General features: G+C 43.5%; 1 long non-coding RNA gene across 3 annotated transcripts in view; it reads left to right on the top strand.

Moving 5' to 3' along the window:
- Positions 1 to 20,215, top strand: part of LOC129694105 (uncharacterized) — a 55,155-nt gene extending 34,940 nt beyond the window's left edge. For 2 of the 3 annotated variants that reach the window (XR_008722955.1, XR_008722954.1), the window contains exons 2-3: positions 2,199 to 2,266; positions 17,304 to 20,215. This is a non-coding gene — a long non-coding RNA (uncharacterized LOC129694105). The remainder of the gene's footprint in view (positions 1 to 2,198; positions 2,267 to 17,303) is intronic. The other variant, XR_008722953.1, reaches the window with a different exon arrangement.
- Positions 20,216 to 24,276: the final 4,061 nt, after the last annotated feature.

The raw sequence follows: 24,276 nt of genomic DNA, 5'->3' as shown, positions 1-24,276 counted from the left end.
GTTGTTTTGAACTCGTAGTGGAGTGGGGTCGCTAGGCTGCCGAGGTAGCCGTAGGCAATCTCCTTTGCTGACCGGGCATTTTAATTGGCTCATTGGAGTTTTCAGAACCTAGGAAAACCGACCGGTAATGTTAAATGCCCGCTAAACTTTATTATAAGTTGTCTGGCTTCTTAAAAGTGTCTCCACTCCTTCTTCCCCCCCTTCCCCCCCCTTCTCTTCCCTTCTCTCCCTTCTCTCCCCTCTCTCTCCCCCTCTCTCCCCCCCCCCCCCCCCCCCCCCCCCTCTCCGCCCTCTCGAAAGGACTTACTATAACTGTGCCAGCCGCCTTTTACCTTACTGTTCATCACGGGTGTGAATTTCAGACAGCGCTCCCCCGCTTTCCCTGGCCCCTGCCTTTGCGATGTGTTTGTGTGTGTGTGTGTGTGAGTGTGTACAGACGTTCAATCCAGCTCGAGGTTTTTCAGGCTAGTGTCCTCGAGCTTGAAGGTCAACGACAGTCCCTGAAAAGTCACGTTAGTGGGACAGGCCCTTAACTGCAATGTCTCTGCAGCTCAGTACACTTCCTTTCAAGATCAAATTTTGCTGGCTGCTATCAATTTGTCTCCAGAATTTGTCTTTATTCGTCATTCTTGTTTATATGATCTATATTCACAGATTGCGGGAATTACTGGTTGATTTACAAGCCTCAGGTTCTAACGGCCTAGTTTAAGTAAGACATGAGGTTGAACTTTTCCACATTCAGGCTGGTTATGATGACTTTTAGCATCTGAGGCCGCACTTGGAATATTATGTTGAGTTTTAGGAATAGGAATGCTATAGAAAAAATGCTATTAAGTTGGAAAGTTTAGAGAAGATATATGAAGACGATGTCAGGACTCGAGGGCTCGGGCAGGCTTGGACATTATTCCTTGGAATGCCAGAGGCTGAGGAATGATCTTGTAAAGGTGAATACAATCATGAGGTGAACAATGCATAAACTCTTTTTCCAAGGCTATGTGAATAATGTGAGGGGGGGAAGATTAATAAAAACCTGAGGGGGAACGTTTTCACACAGAGGGTGATGACTATTTGGAACGAGCTGCCAGATAATGTAGTTGAGGCAGATACTGTAATAACATTTAAAACACATTTGGACAGATACATTAATAGGAAAGGTTAGAAGGGATACAGGCCAAACCCGGTCAAATGGGACTAGCTTAGATGGGACTTCTTGGTCGGCACAATTGAGTTCGGACAAAGATCTTGTTTCCATGCTGTATGACTATAATTCTGTAACTACATGTGTCGTATCCATGAATTGGTCGATTTAGTGAACCAGACCCTTGCCATTAAGAAATTCTGTTTGATATTCAACAGTTATCACACATATGTTTTGATGAGAAAATTTCAAGGTTTACCAGCATTTTGAGAGGGTGATGAATGGGCTTCACTCCAAGAACGACCTGACCATTAACATTTGTAAAGCCTTTGGTGTACTCAAGATTACTACCTCTGTTGATTTGCAAAGCTTGTGAACAGCAAGACCACCTCCCTCCTGGAGGGAAACAGTAAACTGAAATTAAATAAATACTTGTCTCTTAATGAATAGCTCTTCCAGTATTTCTTTCAGCTCTTGTAAATATTCATTCTAAAGCTCTTTGGTTCCCCATTTCTGCTGGCATGTAAAGCTTGGTCAGTTTTGATGCATGGAGAATACATTTGCCCACACCAATGATATTTTAATTTATTTTTAATTAAATGCATGCTCACTGCAAATTTTGCCACATGCTAATTTGGATATGAATCACCATTCCAACATTCTCCATTTTCTAAAGTCATGGAGTTATGCATTCTATATTCAGCGCTTGCAGGAAAAGACCCACACAAGAAAATACAAATAAGCAAAAAATGGCACCCGATTCTGAGAGAAAAGAAAGAATTAATGATGTATATATCTGCTAATATTAATGTCATTTCAAGGCTCATATCTACAATGAAGAGTCCAATGCATTAGTTTTATGGAGATTGAACTACATTTATATGGGTGATCCATTTTATAATATTTATGTTGTTGAATAAATGTCTGTCATTCCAAATGCAGAATGCTCAATTTCTGTTACTTAATATTAATCATTCAGACACTATATAGTTTAAATTACATGAATAGTTTTATTATTGATGAATTTGCCAAATGTACTAATATTTGTATCTTGTTTTAGTTTACATGAGTGGTGGCTTATCGGGTGTGATATTTACTGGATTATATATTGACCAAGGACAAATGGTGGTAAGTAAGGCCATGTTTTATGCTTTATGAGATTATAAAATCAAAGTTCATTATTTTAAAGAAGCATCTTTGTCAAATCACAGCATGCTATCAGTATCTTAATTAATCCACAATGCAGAAGGACTGAAAACAGAATTATATGACAACTAATTTTGCATACAGTTCTCCATTCGGTTGTTCATTGGTTACATTTCTGAGGGTGAAAATAACTGAAGCTCTGGTATTCAGCTGTGGTTTTTAACTTGCCCACTGGTTCAAGCAGTTCTACATTTTTTGTGGTGCATGAGTGGCAAATCCAAATTGATTTGCAATCCAACTGTGTTTTTTGATAATATTTTTTGTCTGCTCCAAACAACGTAGAAACAGTGAACAACATCTCATGGGTATTGGGCAGTCTGGAACCCAATGGTTTGAATTCTCCAATTTAAGATAGCCCACATTCTGTGCGCCTTTCTCTCCTGATCCACACATTCTCACACACCATCCCTATCCACCAATTCATCTCCTGCACCCAGGGTAGGCAAGGTAGGCACTGCCTACCCTGACTAAAATTATAAAATGGAAAGTATTAAATATAAATAGTAAATGCATGGGAGAATTATGCCTATCTAAGAGTTCTATCTCTTAGGTAGGTATAATTCTCCGTGCCTTTCATCCGCAGTACTTGCAACTCGCGAAGATCTGTGCAGCCCATGTGCCATCGGCACTGCTTCAAGCCGTCAATGACAGGGAGACCTGAAGGCAACTGAAATTCTACCTTTGCAGTACTGAGTATGCGCAGCAGCCTATTGCGCATGCACAGCGCAAGTTTCTTGGCGGGTTTTTAAACATGGTTTGTCATTATCTTAAACGTATCTTAGGAAACAAAGAGAGAAGAATTAAGTTTGTGTACCGATAATGAGTTAAGTGAATTTCTTGGTGCTATATGTTTTTAAATACCCGTATTTCCCGGGGTGGGTGGGGAGGGGGGAATAGTTCCTTTCACAGCGTGTGGGGAGTGGCCCAGGGTAAAGTTGCGGGGAGGGCAGGAGCGTTGTTAAGGAGGGGGTCGGGGATCATGCTCGCCGGCCACTTCGCTCATATCAGCCGCTTCCCGCAAATCCTTAAATTCCGACAGCGCGATCAAGGGACCAATTGAGGTTACTCGGCTGTGGGAATTTAAGGATTTGCGGGAAGCGGCTGACATGAAGCTGGCGAGCGGCAGGTGAGAGATGTTCAGACGGAGAGCACTGCCAGAGGTGAGCGGACCGGCAGAAGGCGCTGAAGTGGCGGCAGTTCTGCGGTCGGGTCCCGGCGGCTGCTCGCAGCCACCCGAGTTGCTTCCCTCCCCGGCCACAATGCGGTGGCTCCACGCCAGCGGTGAGTGAGTGGGTTACTGGCGTGATCCCCGACCCCTCTTTCTCAATGCTCCTGCCCTCCCCGCAACTTTACCCCTGGTCAGACTCTTCACATGCTGTGAAAGGTGCTCTTCCCCCAATTGGTCCCTTGAATTAGTATTAGTATAAACTTATACATTCAATCATTCATTGTTGCCATTCAATAAGATCACAACTGATTCAACTTGTCCCGGTGTGCTCCCGTTTTTTCCACCATCTATCCACCTGCCGTCACCCTCCATCCCCCCACCCATTCAGTAATTCAGAATGAAGGAGATTTGGAAGCCTTGGGCAAATTGAATTGTTAATTTTTATTTTTATTTTTTATTGTTACAGAGAGGAGAACAATCTGCGCATGCGCAGTTTAAGATTTTTTTTTAAAGCCGATTGACTGCCTACCCTGAGTAATTACTCATGGCACGTGCCTGCCTGCACCCCTCCTCCACTAGCTACCACATACTATACCCATTGAATATCCTCTTCACCAACTGCTTCCATCTGCCCATCATCTACCTTACCTAGTTTCACTTATCGCCTTCCTTGCTTACCAAATTCCTCTTGTGCCTCAACGTATCACATTACAGTCTGATTCTCTAACCTCAGCCTCCCCTTCCCCCACCCCCGGCTCCATCTTCCCTTTTTTCAAACTCATTATCGGTCTCTACCTATCATTCACGTTGTTATTCACGGTGTTTTTCAAACCCCTCTCACATGGCTCCATCTGGATATCATGCTGCTCCTCTCCTGGCTCCACTTATCACTTGTCAGCCCCTTGCTCATCCCTCCTTATACTGGCTCTCTTCCCTTTATACTCTCAGTCCTGATGCAGGGTCTTGACCCAAACCATGGACAATCCTCTTGCCTTCACAGATCCTGTCTGAACTGCTGAGATCCTTCAACAATTTGTTTTTTGCTCCAAATTGTAGCATCTACAGCCGCTTATGCCTCCTTGAACTGAAGACCTCATACGTGTCTTTATTACCATTTGAGTACTCCAGTATTCTATGACCAATGTCATGTTCACAAACCCCATAAGCTTTATTAAATGTAAACATGTATTATTCATACTCTGTCATCAGGCTTTTATAACCTCATTGGCCTTTATTGCTTCATAAAACCTAATGTTTCAAATTCACATTATTTTGTTCTTGTTTTTATGTTTTTCTCTGACCTGTCCTTTCTCTGGAATATTTTTCAGCAATATAAGTGTCTGATTGTATTACTTACTGATTGTATTTTAACGCATGTTCCCTTATCCCCTCATGCCAACACCCTTTTGTCACTCAAGGGAATCTTTCCCAAATCCTTCACCTTTTCCATAACTCTCTCAATTGTAAACACTTTCTTTAAGACCTATTTCCCCAAGTGATGAACATGCTCACATGCCTAGATATATAAATTTGTCACATGTCTGTAATCAAATAAAAACCCATTTAGGTGTTTTATTTCTCATTTAGCATGTTGTTTTCAGAAGCAGAATTACACTAGAAATAATGAATGAACACATGAAAATGTTCTAGTGACTAGCAGAGTTCCACAAGGGTCGGTGCTGGGGCCGCTACTCTTCACGGTGTATATTAATGATTTGGACGAGGGGCTTTGTGGCCAAGTTTGCAGGTGATATGAAAATAGGTGGCGGGACAGGTAGTGTAGAGAAAGCAGGGACTCTGCAAAAGGATTTGGACAGGTTGGGAGAGTGTGCAGAGAAGTAGCAGATGGAATATAGCAAAATGTGGAGTCATGCATTTTGGTAGTAGGAATAAAGGCGTAGACTATTTTCTAAATGGGGACAGAATCCAGAAATGGGAGGTGCAAAGGGACTTGGGAGTGCTGGTGCAGTATTCACAAAAGATTAATCTGCAAATCGAATCAGTCGTAAAGAAAACAAACCCAAAGCTAGCAGTTATTTCAAGAGTGCTTGTATACAAATACAGGGATGTACTGTTGAGGCTCTATGTTGTGCCCAACAATCTGAATACAGTGACACAAGGATCAATGACCCTAAAGGGCCTGTCCCACTGTGCGGACCTAATTTAAGAGTTTAGGAGAGTTCAAAAAATGTTATGGTCGTTTTCTATCGCCGAAGTAGAACACCTCCTACGATCTCCTTCGACTATGTAGAGAACCTCCTACGAAAATATAGAAGATCTCCTTCGACTAAGTAAAAGGCCTCCTTCGATCTCCTTCTACCTCCTTCGACTATGTTGAAGACTAGCTTCGACTAGCTTTGGGAAAATTGGACACCGAATAGTGGAGAGTGAAGACGACCATCTTCGACTACCATTGACTATACTAACACTATGACTAACTTCGACTTCCTTCGATTACCTTCGACTACCCTCAATTACCCTCGATTGCCTTCGATTACCTATGAATAACATGCCGACCTTCAACGACCTACTTCGACTAAACCTACGATTAAAAAAAAATCGACTTTTTTCCATGCCGACCTTTTTATACTCACAGAAAATTTTCAGGTGGCTTAAAAAAAAAAAAAAACGGAGGTCTCGAGTATGCGGGGACTACTCTCAAGCATGAAGGACAGTTACATGGACCTCCTAGGACCACGTGTCGACCATGCTGCGAGTATGAGTCGAGGGCAAACTCTTCTAAACTCACAAATTAGGTCCCTGCAGTGGGACAGGCCCTTTAGCATGCAGTCAAAGTCATTGTACCCTAACCTTATCTATGTCACAAACAGCAGTGTGGTATTATGCTGCGTTGGTCCGATCACACATTTTCAGCAAAGTCTCATTGACTTTTGAAACCTTTTAATTTTAGGCTAAAAATGGTACCATGATAGCACACCAGCAGAATTTTACAGCAGACATCAACAAAACAGTGATAGACATTGAATCCCATCCAGAAATTGTTGTAAACAATGAAATATATTGCTGAATATCACATTTCACAAATGTCAGTGGCGACAAACTTTCCACAAACATTTACAACACTCATTGATTTCCACAGCTACTAGACAGCACCTCCTTCCACTCTGTCTCATGTAAGGACACCACCCCCCTCTCACAGTTTCTTCAATTATGCCTCCTGTAACGGTGCAACACTATATTAAGCACTTGGTATTTTTCTCTCTCCATTACCCATTGAACGTGTGTATGACATGATTTGACTGGATATGGGGGGGACCTTATTGAAACTTACAGAATAGTGAAAGGCCTGGATAGAGTGAATGTGGAGAGGATGTTTCCACGTGGAAGTTTAGGACCAGACGGCACAGCCTCAGAATAAAAGGATGTACCTTTAGAAAGGAGTTAAGGAGGAATTTCATTAGCCAGATGGTGGTGAATCTGTGGTATTCAGATGGCTGTGGCAGCAGTCGTTGGGTATTTTTTAAAGGGAAGATTGACACGTTCATGAATAGTGAGAGTGTCAAAGGTTATGGGGAGAAGGCCAGAAAATGGGGTTGAGAGGGAACGATAGATCAGCCATGATTGAATGGTGTAGTAGACCCGACGGGTCGAATGACGTAATTCTGCTCCTATGACATGAACTTAGAACACACAATGTTTTTCACCGTATCTCAGTCACGGCAATAATATACCAAACCAATCTGCTCTCAAGCCTTCCACTCGTGGATATCTGAAATGTCCTTTTACAGGAAATGTGGCTTTTCCTTCCAATGTGGTCGGTCGCCTCTTTTGTATTTCCTCTGTTTCCAGGTTACTTGAAGTTAGAGAAATCAATATTCATACCCATTTTTCTAACCAAGTAACCCTTGCATCCCCTCTCTCTCCATCCCTCCCCACCCGTCATACCAGCTTCAAAGAGGTCTTGTAGTCGGCGGGGGCGCAGCGAAACGGTTGCCCTGCCAGCAGCGTGTTCATCATTTCTACTTTATTTTTATTTTTTTAGTGTGTCTAAATGTGTGTTTTAATCTCTCTTGGTGTGTCTTGTGTGGGGGGCGGTGAGGGGGGTAAGGGGAACCGCTTTTGGTCGCCACCTCCACAGAGAGACGACTTTTTCCATGTCGCCTTCCTCGCGGCCTAACACCATGGATTGGTGCGGCCTTTCCCGCAGTCGGGCCCGGAGTTTCAGCAGCGGACGCAGCATGGACTTTTCATCGCGGAGCGGGCGAGCCCTTGCTGGGGTCGCCAGAAGGGAGTGCTCCGATCGCTGGCGCCCAGACTGTTACAGCCTGAAGCCGTGGTCTGCGGAGCTTCTAGCCATGGGCGCAGCGTCCGGAACCTGGGACCCCTCGCTAAGGATCGCTGGAGAAGAGCTCCGACCACCAGCCCGTGGCTGATAACAACCTGAAGCCACATTCTGCGGAGCTTCTAGCCACAGGCGTAGCGTGGACTTACCATCCGGAGCGGGATCACTCGCCGGGGATCCCCGGAGAAGAGCTCCGACCGCTGGCCTGCAGCCTACAACATCCTGAAGCCATGGTCTTTGGTAGGGAAACGCTGATTCGGGACTTACCGTCCCGACGAGAGGGCCTGTACATCTGGCCGCCTGCAGCGGCGACTGCGGAGGTTTATGGCCCCGACCATGGGGGAACAATAGAGGAGGACTGACTGTACTTTGTGCCTCCACCATAGTGATGAATGCTGTGGTGGATGTTTGTGTTAAATTTTTTATTGAATAGTGTGTGTTCTTTTTTTGATTGTACAGCTGCTGGCAAGTTCATTTCACTGCACTTTATTGTGCATGTGATGAATACATCTGATTGATTGAGTCTCATTGTCTGTACTTGTTTTCATCTAGCACACAGCTAACAATGGTTTGTTTTCTTTAACTTTATTACTTTTTTGCGAATCTTTCATTAATTTGTTCGATATCTCTCCAAATCATCTATATCTCACGTTTCCCTTTCCCTGACTCTCAGTCTGAAGAAGGGTCTAAAGAATGATACAAAAGTGGGTGGATTTGCAGATAGTGAGGTTGGTTGTGAAAGATTGCAGCAAGATCTTGATCGATTGGCCAGGTGGGCTGAGGAAGGGTTCATGATATTTAATACAGAGAAATGTAAGGTGGTGCATTTTGGGATGTCTAACAAGGGCAGGACCTACATAGTGAATGGTAGGGCTCCAGGGAGTGTTGTAGAGCGGAGGGATCCAGGAGTGTAGGTGCATGGCTCCTTGAAGGTGGAGTCGCAGGTAGATAAGGTGGTCAAAAAGGCTTTTGACACATTGGCCTTCATCTGTCAGAGTAATGAGTAAAGAAGTTGGGAGGTTATGTTGCAGTTGTATAAGACGTTGGTGAGACCGCATGTAAAGTATTGTATTCAGTTCTGGGCACCATGTTACATGAAAGATATTGTCAAGCATGAAAGAGTTAAGAGAAGATTTACGAGGATGTTGCCAGGGCTAGAGTGCCTGAGCTATCGGGAGAGGTTGAGTAGGCTAGGTCTCTATTTCTCGGAGTGCAGGAGGATGAGGGGTGATCTTATAGAGGTGTATAAGATCATGAGAGGAATAGCTCGGGTAGATGCATAGAATCTCTTGACCAGAGTAGGGGAATCGAGGGCAAGAGGACATAGGTACGATGAATGGGAAAAGATTTAATAGGAATCTGAGGGGTAACTTTATCACACCGAGGTTGGTGGGTGTATGGAATAAGTTGCCAGAGGAGGTAGTTGAGGCTGGGACTATCCCAACATTTAAGAAACAGTTAGACAGATACAAGACAAACGAGGTTAGGTTAGGTAAGGGGGAAGTGCAGTGAGACCTGGGCGTCCTTGTACACCGGTCACTGACAGTTGGCGTGCAGGTGCAGCAGGCAGTGAAGAAAGCTAATGGAATGTTGGCCTTCATAACAAGGGGATTTCAGTATAGGAGTAGAGAGGTTCTTCTGCAGTTGGTTAGGGCTCTGGTGAGACCACATCTGGAGTATTGTGTACAGTTTTGAGGAATTTGAGGAAGGACATCCTTGTGATTGAGGCAATGCAGCGTAGGTTCACGAGATTGATCCCTGGGATGGCAGGACTGTGATATGAGGAAAGATTGAAAAGACTAGGCTTCTATTCACTGGAGTTTTGAAGGACGAGTTGGGATCTTATAGAAACATATAAGATCATAAAAGGACTGGACAGGCTAGTTGCAGGAAAAATGTTCCCAATGTTGGGCGAGTCCAGAACTAGGGGGGCACAGCCTTAGAATAAAGGGGAAGCCATTTAAGACTGAGGTGGAAAAAAAACCTTTTCACCCAGAGAGTTGTGAATTTGTGGAATTCCCTGCCACAGAGGGCAGTGGAGGCCAAGACACTGGATGGATTTAAGAAAGAGTTAGATAGAGCTCTAGGGGCTCGTGGAATCAAGGGATATGGGGAGAAGGCAGGCACGGGTTATTGATTGGGAACGATCAGCCATGATCACAATGAATGGTGATGCTGGCTCAAAGGGCCGAATGGCCTCCTCCTGCACCTATTTTCTATGTTTCTTTGTTAAGACTCTGGATCAAGAGTCAAGAGTGTTTTATTGTCATCTATACCAGATAGAACAATGAAATTGTTACTTGCTGCAGCACAACAGAATATGTAAACATAGTACATTGTGAACAATATAATAAACGAGAGAGAGAAAAGATAGTTGAGTGTGTGTATATACAGTGGCTTGCAAAAGTTTTCATACCCCTTGAACTTTTCCACATTTTGTCATGTTACAACCACAAATGTAAATGTATTTTATTGGGATTTTATGTGATAGACCAACACAAAGTGGTGCATAATTGTGAAGTGGAAGGAAAATTATACATGGTTTTCAAATTTTTTTACAAATAAAAAACTGAAAAGTGTGGCGTGCAAAAGTATTCAGCCCCCCTGAGTCAATACTTTGTAGAACCACCTTTCGCTGCAATTACAGCTGCAAGTCTTTTGGGGTATGTCTCTACCAGCTTTGCACATCTAGAGACTGAAATTTTTGCCCATTCTTCTTTGCAAAATAGCTCAAGCTCAGTCAGATTGGATGGAGAGCGTCTGTGAACAGCAATTTTCAAGTCTTGCTGGAGATTCTCAATTGGATTTAGGTCTGGACTTTGACTGGGCCATTCTAACACATGAATATGCTTTGATCTAAACCATTCCATTGTAGCTCTGGCTGTATGTTTAGGGTCGTTGTCCTGCTGGAAGGTGAACCTCTGCCCCTTTTGCAGACTCGAACAGGTTTTCTTCCAAGATTGCCCTGTATTTGGCTCCATCCATCTTCCCATCAACTCTGACCAACTTCCCTGTCCCTGCTGAAGAAAAGCATCCCCACAGCATGATGCTGCCACCACCATGTTTCACAGTGGGAATGTTGTGTTCAGGGTGATGTGCAGTGTTAGCTTTCCACCATACATAGCGTTTTGCATTTAGGCCAAAAACTTCAATTTTGGTCTCATCTGACCAGAGCACCTTCCTCCACATGTTTGCTGTGTCCCCCACATGGCTTGTGGCAAACTGCAAACGGGACTTCTTATGGCTTTTTTTCAACAATGGCTTTCTTCTTGCCACTCTTCCATAAAGGCCCGATTTGTGGAGTGCACGACTAATTGTTGTCCTGTGGACAGATTCTCCCACCTGAGCTGTGAATCTCTGCAATTCCTCCAGAGTTACCATGGGCCTCTTGGCTGCTTCTCTGATCAATGCTCTCCTTGCCCGGCCTGTCAGTTTAGGTGGACGGCCATGTCTTGGTAGGTTTGCAGTTGTGCCATACTCTTTCCATTTTCGGATGATGGATTGAACAGTGCTCCATGAGATGTTCAAAGCTTGGGATATTTTTTTATAACCTAACCCTGCTTTAAACTTCTCCACAACTTTATCCCTGACCTGTCTGGTGTGTTCCTTGGGCTTCATGATGCTGTTTGTTCATTAATGTTCTCTAACAAACCTCTGAGGCCTTCACAGAACAGCTGTATTTATACTGAGATTAGATTACACACAAGTGGACTCTATTTACTAATTAGGTGACTTCTGAAGGCAATTGGTTGCACTGGATTTTATTTAGGGGTATCAGAGTAAAGGGGGCTGAATACTTTTGCACGCCACACTTTTCAGTTTTTTATTTGTAAAAAAATTTGAAAACCATGTATCATTTTCCTTCCACTTCACAATTATGCGCCACTTTGTGTTGGTCTATCACATAAAATCCCAATAAAATACATTTACGTTTGTGGTTGTAACGTGACAAAATGTGGAAAAGTTCAAGGGTTATGAATACTTTTGCAAGCCACTGTATACATATACACACACACACATATAGGTATGTGTATATATACATATATATACACATACATATATATATACACATATATATATACACACATATATATATATACACATACACACACAACAAATAAACAATAATAGTGCAATAATAACAATAATAGTCTATTGGAGTTCAGAACTTATTTGGAGATTGTAGTGTTTAATGGCCTGATGGCTGTAGGGAAGATGCTGTTCTTGAACCTGGATGTTACAGTTTTCAGGCTCCTAAACCTTCTTCCCGATAGCAGGAGTGAAATGGTATAAGGCCAAGGTGATGTGGGTCTCTGATGATGCTGGCCTCTTTTTGAGGCAGCGACTCCGGTAAATCCCTGGACAGGACATGTTTGGAGGGATATGGACCAAACGCAGGCAGGTGGGACGAGTGTAGCTGGGACATGTTGGCCGGTGTGGACAAGTTGGGCCGAAGGACCTGTTTTCACACTGTATCACTCTATGACTCCATGACTCTGAGAATCACCTATTCCTTTTCTCTAGAGATGCTGTCTGACCTGCTGAGTTACTCCAGCTTTTTGTGTCTCTTCGGTTTAAAGCAGCATCTGTAGTTCCTTGCTGCACATATTTAACAAATACATTCAATGTATGAAACCTATCCTTTAGCATCAGAGACACCATCCGGCTTGGTAGAAGAATAGAATATTTCATAGCAGAAAATGAAAGAACACTCAATATACAGTTAAGAAATGTCTACAGATAACAGAACAACACTGAATTGTAACAACTAACCAGATACCACACCAGTTGCTTAAAAATGACAAATCCCAACAAACAGCAGGGTTTATCGATCACAGACTCATAACTCCTTTCATTTTGTTTCTGTATTGTAACCACATTTGCTGGTCTTTTTCTATCAAACTGTTTATGATTCATTCCATATGATTTATGAAAGCCATTGTTGCCAGCTTTGTTAAATATTCCTTTTTTAGATATTTTTCGAACTGAAACTTCTCCTCTCAGGAATATTCTTAAATCAAATCCTCTTCTCTTAGAAGATAATGCATTTTGATTAATTGGCCCATAACAGGAAATGCACAGGTCCTGTAGACTAGAGAGCATGGATCCCTGAAGGTGGTGTAAAAGAAATATAGTTCAGGACGTCATATTACAACCATGTTACAACTGGAAAACATTGGTGCGGATGCACTTGGAATATTGTGTGCATTTCTGGTCACAATGTTATAGGAAAGATGTGATTAAGTTAGAGAAGGTGTAGAAAAGTTCCACAAGGATGTTACTGGGGCTGTTGGGCTTGTGTTGAAAGAAGAAATGGATAGGCTGGGACTGTTTTCCCTGGTGCAAGGGAAACTGAGAGGTGACCTTCGGGAGATTTATGACATTGTAAGATGAATGGTCACAATGTGTAGGAAAGAACTGCAGATACAGGCGAGACCACACGCAGGCTCGGCGATCGTTTCGCTGAATACCTCCGCTCAGTCCACCTTAACCTACCTGATCACCCAGTTGCTAAGTACTTTAACTCCCCCTCCCATTCCCAATCAGACCATTCTGTCCTGGGCCTCCTCCATTGTCAGAGTGAGGCCCAGTGCAAATTGGAGGAACAGCTTGGGTAGCTTACACCCCAACGGTGTGAACATTGATTTATCTAACTTCAAATAAGCCTTGCTTTCCCTCTCTCTCTATCCCCTCCTCCTTCCCAGTTCTCCCACCAGTCTTACTGTCTCCGCCTACATTTTATCTCTGTCCCACCCACTCCCCTGACATCAGTCTGAAGAAGGGTCTCCCATTCCTGAATTCCCGAAACGTCACCCATTCCTCTCTAGAGATGCTCCCTGTCCTGCTGAGTTACTCCAGCATTTTGTGTCTAGCTAGGTGAATGGTCCCAGGATAGGGAAGACTCAGATTAGAGGATGTAGGTTTAAGGTGAAAGGGGAAAGATTTAAAGGGATAAGTTTTCATACAAAGGGTGGTGGGTATATGAAAGTAGCTGCCAGGGGAAGTGGGAATGGTGGGTAAAATTACAATTAAAAAAAAAAAACATTTGGACAGATAAATGGTAGGGAAGGTTTGGTGGGATATGGACCAATGTAGGCAAATTGGACTAGCTCAGGAAGGCACCTTGGTTGACATCAAATGAGTTGGGTCAAAGGGCCTGATTCCATTCCATCAATCAATATACATAAAACTCTTATCTTGGATATGGTTGTATTTATTTATGTGTGGATTTGTGTGTTTTTCTGTGATTCAAATCTCCTCAAAAACACGACGCGCTAACGGTGAAATTTTTACATATTCCGATAGAGATTTACCTCATGATCTCGAAAATTGACTCATCTGAAAATTTGATTCATTATTTTATTAAAATTGTTCACTAATCTAAGATTTTTTAAAGCTAACGAGCTGATGACGTCACAATGTCTCTGCTCCTCGCGGCCAGCTGCGCAGAGTTTTCAACGCGCAGCCTGCTGGGCACTGTTTTTCACGAGCTGCGAGTTACGTTAACCCCCCCCCCCCCCCCCAAAACCCGCAGTCGACTCGCACTCGGCCGTCTGTCACGCGGGTGGATGGGCTTCCCCTCGCGGAAGCCACGATCCCTGAGGCACACTGTTAGTTAGTCCTACTGTGAAACAACCTTCCACCATTACCCTCTGCTTCCTTCCATGAAGCCAATTCTCTATCCAGTCGGCTAGCTCTCCTTGGATCCCTAGAATCATAATGCATGGAAACAGGTCCTTCAGCCCAACTTGCCTATGACGACCAACATGCCCCATTTACACTAGTCCCACCTGCCTGCATTTGGCCCATATCTCTCTAGTTCTTTACTATCCATGCACTTGCCTAAATGTCCTTTAAATGTTGTTATAATAGCTGCCTTAACTATTTCCTCTGGCAGCTTATTCTATATACCCACCACTCTCAGTTTCACAAAGTTGCTTCTCAGGTTCCTAATAAATCTTTCCACTCTCACCTTAAATCTATGTCTTTAGGTTCTTCATTCACCTACTCTGGGTAAAAAACTCTATGCAAATACGCTATCCATTCCCCGTGATCTTATGCACCTCTGTACGATTACCCCTTATCCTCCTATGCTCCCAAGGATTACAGTCTTAGCCAGCCCAACCTTTCCCTATAGCTCAGGCTCTGAAGTCCTGGCAACAACCTCATAAATCATCTCTGCACTCTTTCTAACTTAACCACATCTTTCTTATACCAAGATGACAAAAACTGAGCACAATACTCCAAATGCAGCCTCACCAACGTCTTGTACAACAGCAACATAACATCCCAACTTCTATACTCAATATCTTGACTGATGAAGGTCAATGGCTCGATAGCCTTCTTGGCCACTCTTATCTATTCAAGGAACTGGGTACCTGCACTCCAAGATCCCATTATGACCACCAGGGGCGCCGGGGAGATGGCAGCCCTGCCGGCAGTCGGTTCTTTTGTACATCCTTTTGTTATTTTTTGTGTTTGTTAAAAGTTTGTTTTAATGTACTTCGGTTTGTTTTATGTGGGGGGGGGGGGGAGGGGATCGGGGGAAACTTTTTTTCAAGTTCCTACCTTGCCGGAGATGTGATCAATTTCGGTTCACATTCTCCGGGCTCTGCGGCCTACCATCGCTGGAGCTGGAGGCCTCCTCGGACTGTCGTGAGCTCCACTGCAGGGCGCGGACATAACATCGGAGCTGATCCCTTGCCTGGGATCGCTCTCACCGCGGCCTACGGACTTACCATCACGGACTCGCAGTCTCGGGAGAGGCTAGTCGGGAGTTCCAACGCCGCAAAAGGTTCGACCAACCCCAACGCGACATTCGATCGCCCGGCGCGGGTGAGCTGACAACTCACCGATGCAGGAGCTGAACGCCTCGACACGGAGGGCACGAACGCCACCGGCTACGGGAGTCAAGACCGTCCCGTCAACGGAGGGCTCGAGGCCCCCGACCGAGGAAGAACAAAAGAAAGGACTTGAACTTTATTTCGCCTTCCATCACAGTGAGGAATGTGTAGAAGTCACTGTGGTGGATGTTCATGTTAAAATGTGTTTTTGAATCTGTTGCTTTTAATTGTATGACTGACCTGGCCAGTGAAATTCCTCGTATGTTGCAAAACATACTTGGCGAATAAATTCTGATTCTGATTTGTTGTACAACACTCCATAGCACTACTCTGTGAAGGTCCATTCTCTGTGAAGCTCCTGCAATAGCTTGACTTCCCAAAATGCAACACCCTCCACTTACTTTCATTAAACTCAATTTCCCATTCCTCAGCCCACTTGCCCAACAGATCAAGATCCTGCTGTATTTTTTGATAACCTTCTTCACTGTCTATGCTACCCACTATAGTGTCATCTGCAAACTTAGTAATCATGTCTTCTACACTCTCAACCAAGTTGTTGATATCTCACTGGACAAACCATCGGTAATGTCATCTCGGACTACTGCCATGACATTTTCCTTAATCAATAAAGTAACACCCCCTCCTCTTATATCCTCACCTCACCTGTGCTTCTCCTGTAGAACCAGTACCCTGGAACATTAAACTGTCAGTCCTGTCCCTCACATAGCAAGGTTTCTGTTTTGGCTCCAACATTCCAGTCGCACGTACCCTGAGCTCATCTGCCTTACCTCAGGCCTGAATTCTTGCCCCTGCCACGTATTCATCTTTCATATCTTCTGTGTCTTCCCTCACTAGCACATTACCGGGAGTAATCCAGAGATCACTTCCCCGGAAAACCTGCTTTTTAAAACATCAGTCTGAAGAAGGGTTTTGACCCAAAACGTTGCCTATTTCCTTCGCTCCATAGTTGCTGCCTCACCCGCTGAGTTTCTCCAGCAGTTTTGTCTACCCTGCTTTTTAATATGTTGCCAACCTCCCTGTTTTCATTTTAAAGGACTTTATCCCTTTTCCTTCCCATGTCATTTGTCCGAACATACACAACGACTTTTGGCGGCTCACCCTCCCCCTTCAGAATGTCATGCAGCTGCTTTAAGACATACTGGACCCTAACACCAGAGAAACTGCATACAATCCTGGAATTTCAATTGCTGCCACAGAATCTCCCGTCTTTCCCCCTTAATCCTCTTTCCACTATGGCTCTGCCTGATGTTATCCTTCCCCCTGTGCCTTCGAACCAGGCTCAGTGGCATAGCCCTGACTGCATTACTGCCCACTCCTGGTGGGTGGGTCATTCTCCCCAGCAGTATCCAAAAGCATGTCCCCCTTTTGAAGGGGAATGGCCACAGGGGTGCTCATTGATTTGTGTCAAATTTCAGCACGTAGTTTATGTGCCTCTATCATGAAGTATGGACTTTGATCATTACAATGTTTGCGAGCTTGAGGTATTGCGTCTTATGTCAACGTGATCTGGTTGACACATACCTATTGCAAGTCCACACCTTGGCCAACTTGTATTAAAATGTTTCATTTAAAAATAGTAATTTGTGGTTTGCTAAAATTGTTCACTTTGTTTCTTTCTCACAGACTCTTGAATATAATTGTCTTGCACTCTCTGCTGTGATGATATGGACTACTTTTACTATGGGCTTTATATACCTTTTTCTGAAACTTGTGGGCGTTTTAAAGCCAAAAATGACAAGGTAGGAATATGGTTATTTTTTAATTTCATACTCCTTAATGCAAGAATGCTCTAATGATACAAAGTGGGTGGGGCGGCTCTGTGGCTGCAAGTTCTAGATTATTCTTATTAGAATTTATTTTTCATTTGAGGGTAAAATCCATTTCATCTATTGTGTTTTGGATGCCCTGCTATAGGAAAGATGTTGCTGAACTCGAAAGAGTGCAGAGCAGATTTTCGAGGATGTTGCCAGGACTAGAGGGCCTGAGCTATCGGGTTAAGGTTGGGCAGGCTAGGACCTTATTTCTTGGAGTGCAGAATAAAAAGGGATGATTATTTACCAATGTATAAGGTCATGAGGAGAAAGTATAGGGTCAATGCACAGATTATTTTAGGGGAATCAAGAACCAGAGGACATAGGTTGACGGTGAGAGGGGAAAGATTTAAAAGGAACGTGAACAATGGTGGGTATCTGGAACGTGATGCCAAAGGAGGTAAATGAGGTAGGTAGAACAACATTTAAAAGACATTTGGACAGGTACGTGGATAGGAAAGGTTTAGAGCGGTATGGGCTAATCGTGGGCAATTAGTACTTCTGTGGCTGGGGCATTTTTGTTGGCATGGGCAAGTTGGGCTGAAGTCCTGGCATTATCCTAGTAAATCTTCTCTGCACTCTTTCCAGCTTAACAATATACTTCCTAAAGTAGATTAAGCAAAACTGAACACGATACTCCAAATCCGGACTCACCAACATCTTATGCAACTGTAACACAACATCCCAACTTCGATACTCAATACCGTGACTGATGATGGCCAACATGCCAGTGTGCCAAAAACCTTCTTTACCACCCTATCTACTTGTAATGTCACTTTAAAGGAACCATGTACGTATGTTCAAGAAACTAATTCTTTATGTTTCAAGGAACTGTGAAGGACCTGCCTAGTTTGATTTCCTTAAATGCAGCACCTCACACATATTTGCATTAAACTCCATTAACCATTCCTCAGCCCACTTGCCCAGCTGATCAAGATCCTACTTAATTTTTGACAACCATCTTCACTTTCTACGATACCATCTGCAGTGTCATCTGCAAACTTACTAATCATGCATTCTCCATTCTCATCCAAATATTTTAAACCATAAACAACAATAAGCCAACACCGTTCCCTGAGCCACACCACTAATCACAGTCCTACAGTGCGAAAAACAACCATCCACCATTAACCACTGCTTCCTTCCATGTATCCAATTCTCTATCCAGTCGTATAACTCTTCTTAGATCCCATGCAATCTAACTTTCCCGAGCAGACCACCCTGTGAACCCTTAAAGGCCTTACTGAAGCCTGGATACACAATGTCTATTCCTTTTAGGTTACATTAAAAAAAAACCTCAGATATTTAAAAAATCAGATTCGTAAGACACGATCTCTCACGTACAACACCCTGCTGACTATCCCTAATCAGCTCTTGTCTATCCAAATGCAGAGATATCTTAACACTCAGAATACTCTCCATTACTTACCAACCACAGATGGTAGGCTCACTTGTCTATAGTTCCCAGGCCTGTCCTTGCAGATCCTTTTTATGTATAGTTACAATATTAACCATTCAGTCTTCTGGCACCTCATCCGTGTCTAATGATGATTCATATATCTCAGCCAGGCTGTCTGCAATTTTTTCTCTAGTTTCCCAAAGTGCCCTGAGATATATCTGATCATGCCTGGGAGATTTATCCACCTTCATACGTCAAATATATATTTCACCATTTCCCAGACATTTCAAAAAAAATTTCACTGACCAAGGATTTGTGAGTTCATTGTGATTTATTGTTATTTGTGAGATAACTAAATGGAAAATGATTCTGAGCATCACACACTAACGTCCTATAACAAATCCATTTTTACCCACACATTATTGAATTCCTGGCTGCAAACTGCAATAAGCAGCGAGTAGCAGATAAAAAATGTCACATTTTTTTCACGTGGGAAAAACTCACATCAAGACCACTGTGATAATCTGTGTATGTAAGCTACTTAGATATATCTATCCATTCAGCCAATTTCCTAAAGGGGCTCTGCAATTTGAATTTTAACCTTGATCTGCATCCTCCACTGAAAGAACACCATTTTCTTTGGCCAAAACATATTGTGGGGCACATTGTGATTCTTTGAAAGCATTATCTCCATAGTGTATTATAGATCCAGGGCTCATATAGAGCTGCACCAGCTCTCTGTCAATTCAGTTGCATATGAAATGCAGATATATTTTTGACTCTTAAAAGAGTTGTTCAAGACAAAAATAACCCAAAAATGAAGACAAAAAAAATAATCAAGGAAGAAATGATCAGATTTTGCTTTTGGAAATGCACCTTTATGCTCCATAGGTAAAGGGAACAAATCTCCTGCAGATTGTTCGAAATTATTTTCTGGGGAAGTTAATTTTGTTATGATTTTCTTAATTTTTGATACCGCCTCGCTGTGCAGATTTGACACTGCAGGCAAGTTAACACAGTGAATAGTGGGAATCGTTTATTTCTTTATTCCAGAAATGTAAATTCTGGATGGCCACATGTCATTTTTGTAGTTTTTGATGATTTTCGCATGATTAGGGCCGAAGCAAAGGCAAAATATTAAAAATGTGAAAACAGAAAATGATTTAAAAATGAAGTAGCTGAGTGGGTCTGACAACAGCTCTGTGAACATGGACAGGTGAATTTAAGGTTGGGACCCTTCATCAGACATTTACCATTCCTCAGCCCACTTGCCTAACTCATCAGATCCTGCTGTAAATGTTGATTATGAACTCCACTAACGAAATACCATCCACTTTAGTATCATCTGCAAACATACTATTGATGTTAGTGCATGTACATCCTCATGCAAATCGTTGATATAAATTATAAACAACAAGGGAGGCAACACCGATCCCCGAGGCACAGCATGAGTCACAGCTATCCAGTCGGATAGCTCTCCTGGGATCCTATGCGATCCAAATTTTTGGAATTAAAATAAATAATTTTCCTACCACTGACGTATGACTGGTAGGAAACGTGGTGTGGAAAAATGCCCTTCGGCCCAATGAGCTTATAGCGACCATCGATCACACGTTCACATTAGTTCTATGTTATGTCATTTTTGCATCCAATCCCCACATACAAGGGGCAATTTACAGACCAACCAATCCGTACGTCTTTGGGTGTGGGAGGAACCGGGGCACCAAGAGGAAATCCACCGAATGCAGGAAAGACATGCAAACTCCACATAGACAGCACTGTTAGTCAGGATCAAACCCTAATCTCTGGCATTGTGAGACTTATCTCTACTGCCACTTTTGAAATAGAGCATTTCTTGATTCTGCTGCTCTGGATAAAATACTTTATTTACCCTGTCTATTCTTCTCATGATCTTAGACACCTCTATAATGTCACCTCATCTTCTTGCCCTGCAAGGAATAAAGTCCCAGCCTGCATCAACCTCTCCCTATATCCAAGGCCCTCACGTCCTCTGGTCTACAACACTCCCCAGAGCCTGCCATTCACTGTGAAGGTCTTGCCCTGGTTTGACTTCACAAAATGCAACATCTCACACTTATCTCCATTAAACTCCATTAATCATTCCTCAGCCTACTTGCCCAACTGATCAAGATCCTGCTGTAATCTTTGTTAACCATCTTTGTTACCTTTGGTACCATCCACTTTGGTGTCATCTACAAACTCACAAATCATGCATTCTACATTCTCATCCAAATCATTGATATAAACCACAAACAACAATGGGTCAAGCACCGATCCCTGAGGCACACCACCAATCCCCAAAACAACCTTCCTGCATCACCCTCTGCTTCCATCCATGAACCCATTCCCTATTCAGTTGCCTAGATCTCGTTGGATCCCATGTGATGCTTACCTTCCAGAGCAGCCAAGCATGTGGAACTTAATCAAATGCCTTTCTGAAGTCCATATAGACAACGACTCTGTCGATTTGTAAATCATGATCTCCCATTTACAAAACTTTACTGACTATTCCTAATCAGCCCCAGTCTGTCCAAATGCATATACATCATATCCATCAGAATACTCTCAAATAACTTTCGTACCTGAGTTTTAGGCACACTGGTCTATATTTCGCAGGCTTTTCCTTGCAGCCCTTCTTAAATAAAGGAACAACATTAGCCACCCACCATAGATAGACCTGAAGATGCTGGAGTAACTCAGCAGTACAGGCAGCATCTCTGGATAGAAGGAATGGGTGCTGTTTCGGGTCGAGACCCAGCCTGTGGCACCTCGCCCTTGTCTAATGTTGATTCATTAATGTTGACAGCCAGGCCATCTGCAATTTCTTCTCTAGCTTTCCACAGTGTCCTCGGATATATCTGATCAGGCCCGGGAGATTTATCGACCTTCATACTTCTTTGGATATTCAACTGTAATATGGACTGTCCTCAAGACATTTCCATTAAGTGTCCCAAGATCACCAGTCTTCATGACTTTCTTCACGGTAAAAACAAAGGAGAAATAGTCATTCAGGATCTTGCCCATCTCCTGTGGTTCCCCACAGAAATTATCACTTTGATGTCTATGGGCCCCTATTCTCTCTCTAGTTACCTTCTTGCCCTTAATGTACATAAAATATCTTTGGATGTTCCTAATATTATCTGCCAGAGCTATCTCCTGACCCCTTTCTACCTGACTACCTTCCTAAATATGCTCCTCATTTGCAGAAACCCATCAAGGGATACTCTTTAAAAGCATCCCATTTTCCAAATGTTCCTTTGCCAGCAAACAACCTACTCCATTTAACTTGAGCAAGTTCCAATCTAATACCATCAGAGTTGGCCTTGCCCGAGTTCAAAATTTTACCTTGAGGGCCTGCCATGTCTTTATCCATAACTGCTTTAAAGCTAATAGCAGAGTGGTTTGCAGGTCCCAAAGGCTCTCACAAGGACACTTCAGACACTTGCCCATCCCAATTTCCTAAGAGTAGATCAAGCTTTGCCCTCTCTCTTGTAGGGCCCTCTACATATTGCCTAAGGGCACTTTTGTGAACACATTTGACAAATTCCACCCCATTTAAACCCTTGGCAGTATGACAGTCACAGTCCATAATGGGAAAGTTGAAATCCCCCACAATAACAATCTCCGTAGTTTTGCAGCTGCCTGCTATCTGCTGACATATTTGCTTTTCTAATTTTCATAGATTGTTTGGGGGCCTATAGTACATTCCCAACAAGGTGATCATCCCCTTTTTATTTCACAGTTCTACTCATGTAGCTTTATTGGACAAACCATCATCTCGGACTACTGCGTGACATTTTTCTTCATTAATAAAGCACCACCACTTCCTCCCGTAGCATCGTTACCCTGGAACATTAAGATGCCAGTCCTTTCCCTCTCTCAACCAGGTTTCTGTAATGTTTACAATGTCCCAGTTTCACATACCTACCCATTCACGCCTCTCAATAAGTGCAACTCAATCCAACACTTCTTCCTCTCTCTCTGCCATGCTCCTGTCCTTGAACCTTCTTTAACTACCTTCCATACTGACTTCCAGCCTCTCACTTAGATCAATCTTGCATTGGATCCCGCCCAGCTACCATTCTAGTTTAAACCTACCCATGTAGAACTAGCAAACCTGCCTGCCAGGATATTAGTTCCCCTCAATTCAGATGCAACCCATCCTCTTGTACAGGTCACCTCTGACCCAGAGATCCCAGTGGTCCAAAATTCTGAATCCTGCACCCCGCACCAACACTTCAGCTGCAAATTGACCTATCCTATCTTCTTGTTCCTCGCCACACTAGCACATGGCACCAGGAGTAATCCAGAGATCCCTATCCTGGAGTCTGGATTTGCCAGACCATTTGTATAACTGCCTATTATCATTTTACAGGACTCCATCCCTTTTCCTACCTATCTCATTTCTGCCAACATGCACAGACTTAAGCCCCTGTCCCAATGTACGAGGTAATTCATGAATTCTCCCGAGTTTTCCCCTGATTCAAACTCGGAGTATGTCCGTTGCGGGTCCGTAGGAGTTCGTGGATGTCCCAAAGCGGCTCGTAATGCTAACGGTAGGTGTTCGGGTCATCCGGTAAACTCGTGACGTTTTTTCATCCCTGTGAAAAATGTCCACAAGCAAAAAAATACTCGTGATGAAAAAATGTTTTACTTTTTATACCTACCGTTAGCATTACGAGCCGCTACGAGACATCCACGAACTCCTACGGACCCGCTACGGACATTCTCCGAGTTCGAATCCGGGGAAAACTCGGGAGAACTCGTGAATTACCTCGTACAGTGGGACAGGGGCTTTACGGCTGCTCCCCCTCACCCTTGAGAATGTCATGCAGCTGCTCTGAGAAGTCCTTGACCCTCGGAGCCGGGCTCAGTGGCACAGCCCTGACTGCCTCTGCTGCTCACACCTGATAGGTCATTTCTCCCAACAGTATCTAAAAGGTTACAACTGTTTTGAAGGGGAATGGCCGCAGGGGCACTTGCACTGTCTGTCTATTCCCTTTCCTCATATCTCAGCCATCTACTGTCTTCCTGTACCTTAGAAGCAACCATCTCACTATAACTGCGAAGCTGTGTATCCCTGGAGGAGTTTCGGGAACGAAGGAGCAAAGTAAAAAAGGAAATCAGAAGGGCAAAAAGGGGTCAGGAGATACCTATGGCAGATAGCATTAAGGGCAATCGCAAGAGATTTTATGAATACATTAGGGGGACACGGGTAACTAGAAAGACAGTGGGACCCCTCAGGAATCAAAGTGGTCAATTCCATGTGGAGTCACAGGAGATGAGCAAGGCCCTCAATGAGTATTTCCCCTTTGTAGTTACCGAGGAGAATGACAGAAGGACAGCAGGAACTTGGGGGCAGTCA

The sequence above is a fragment of the Leucoraja erinacea genome, unplaced genomic scaffold, assembly GCF_028641065.1.
Source record: "Leucoraja erinacea ecotype New England unplaced genomic scaffold, Leri_hhj_1 Leri_543S, whole genome shotgun sequence".
Classification (NCBI taxonomy): domain Eukaryota; kingdom Metazoa; phylum Chordata; class Chondrichthyes; order Rajiformes; family Rajidae; genus Leucoraja; species Leucoraja erinaceus.
The sequence above is the reverse complement of the archived record's forward strand: the minus strand, read 5'-3'. Positions and strand labels throughout refer to the sequence as shown.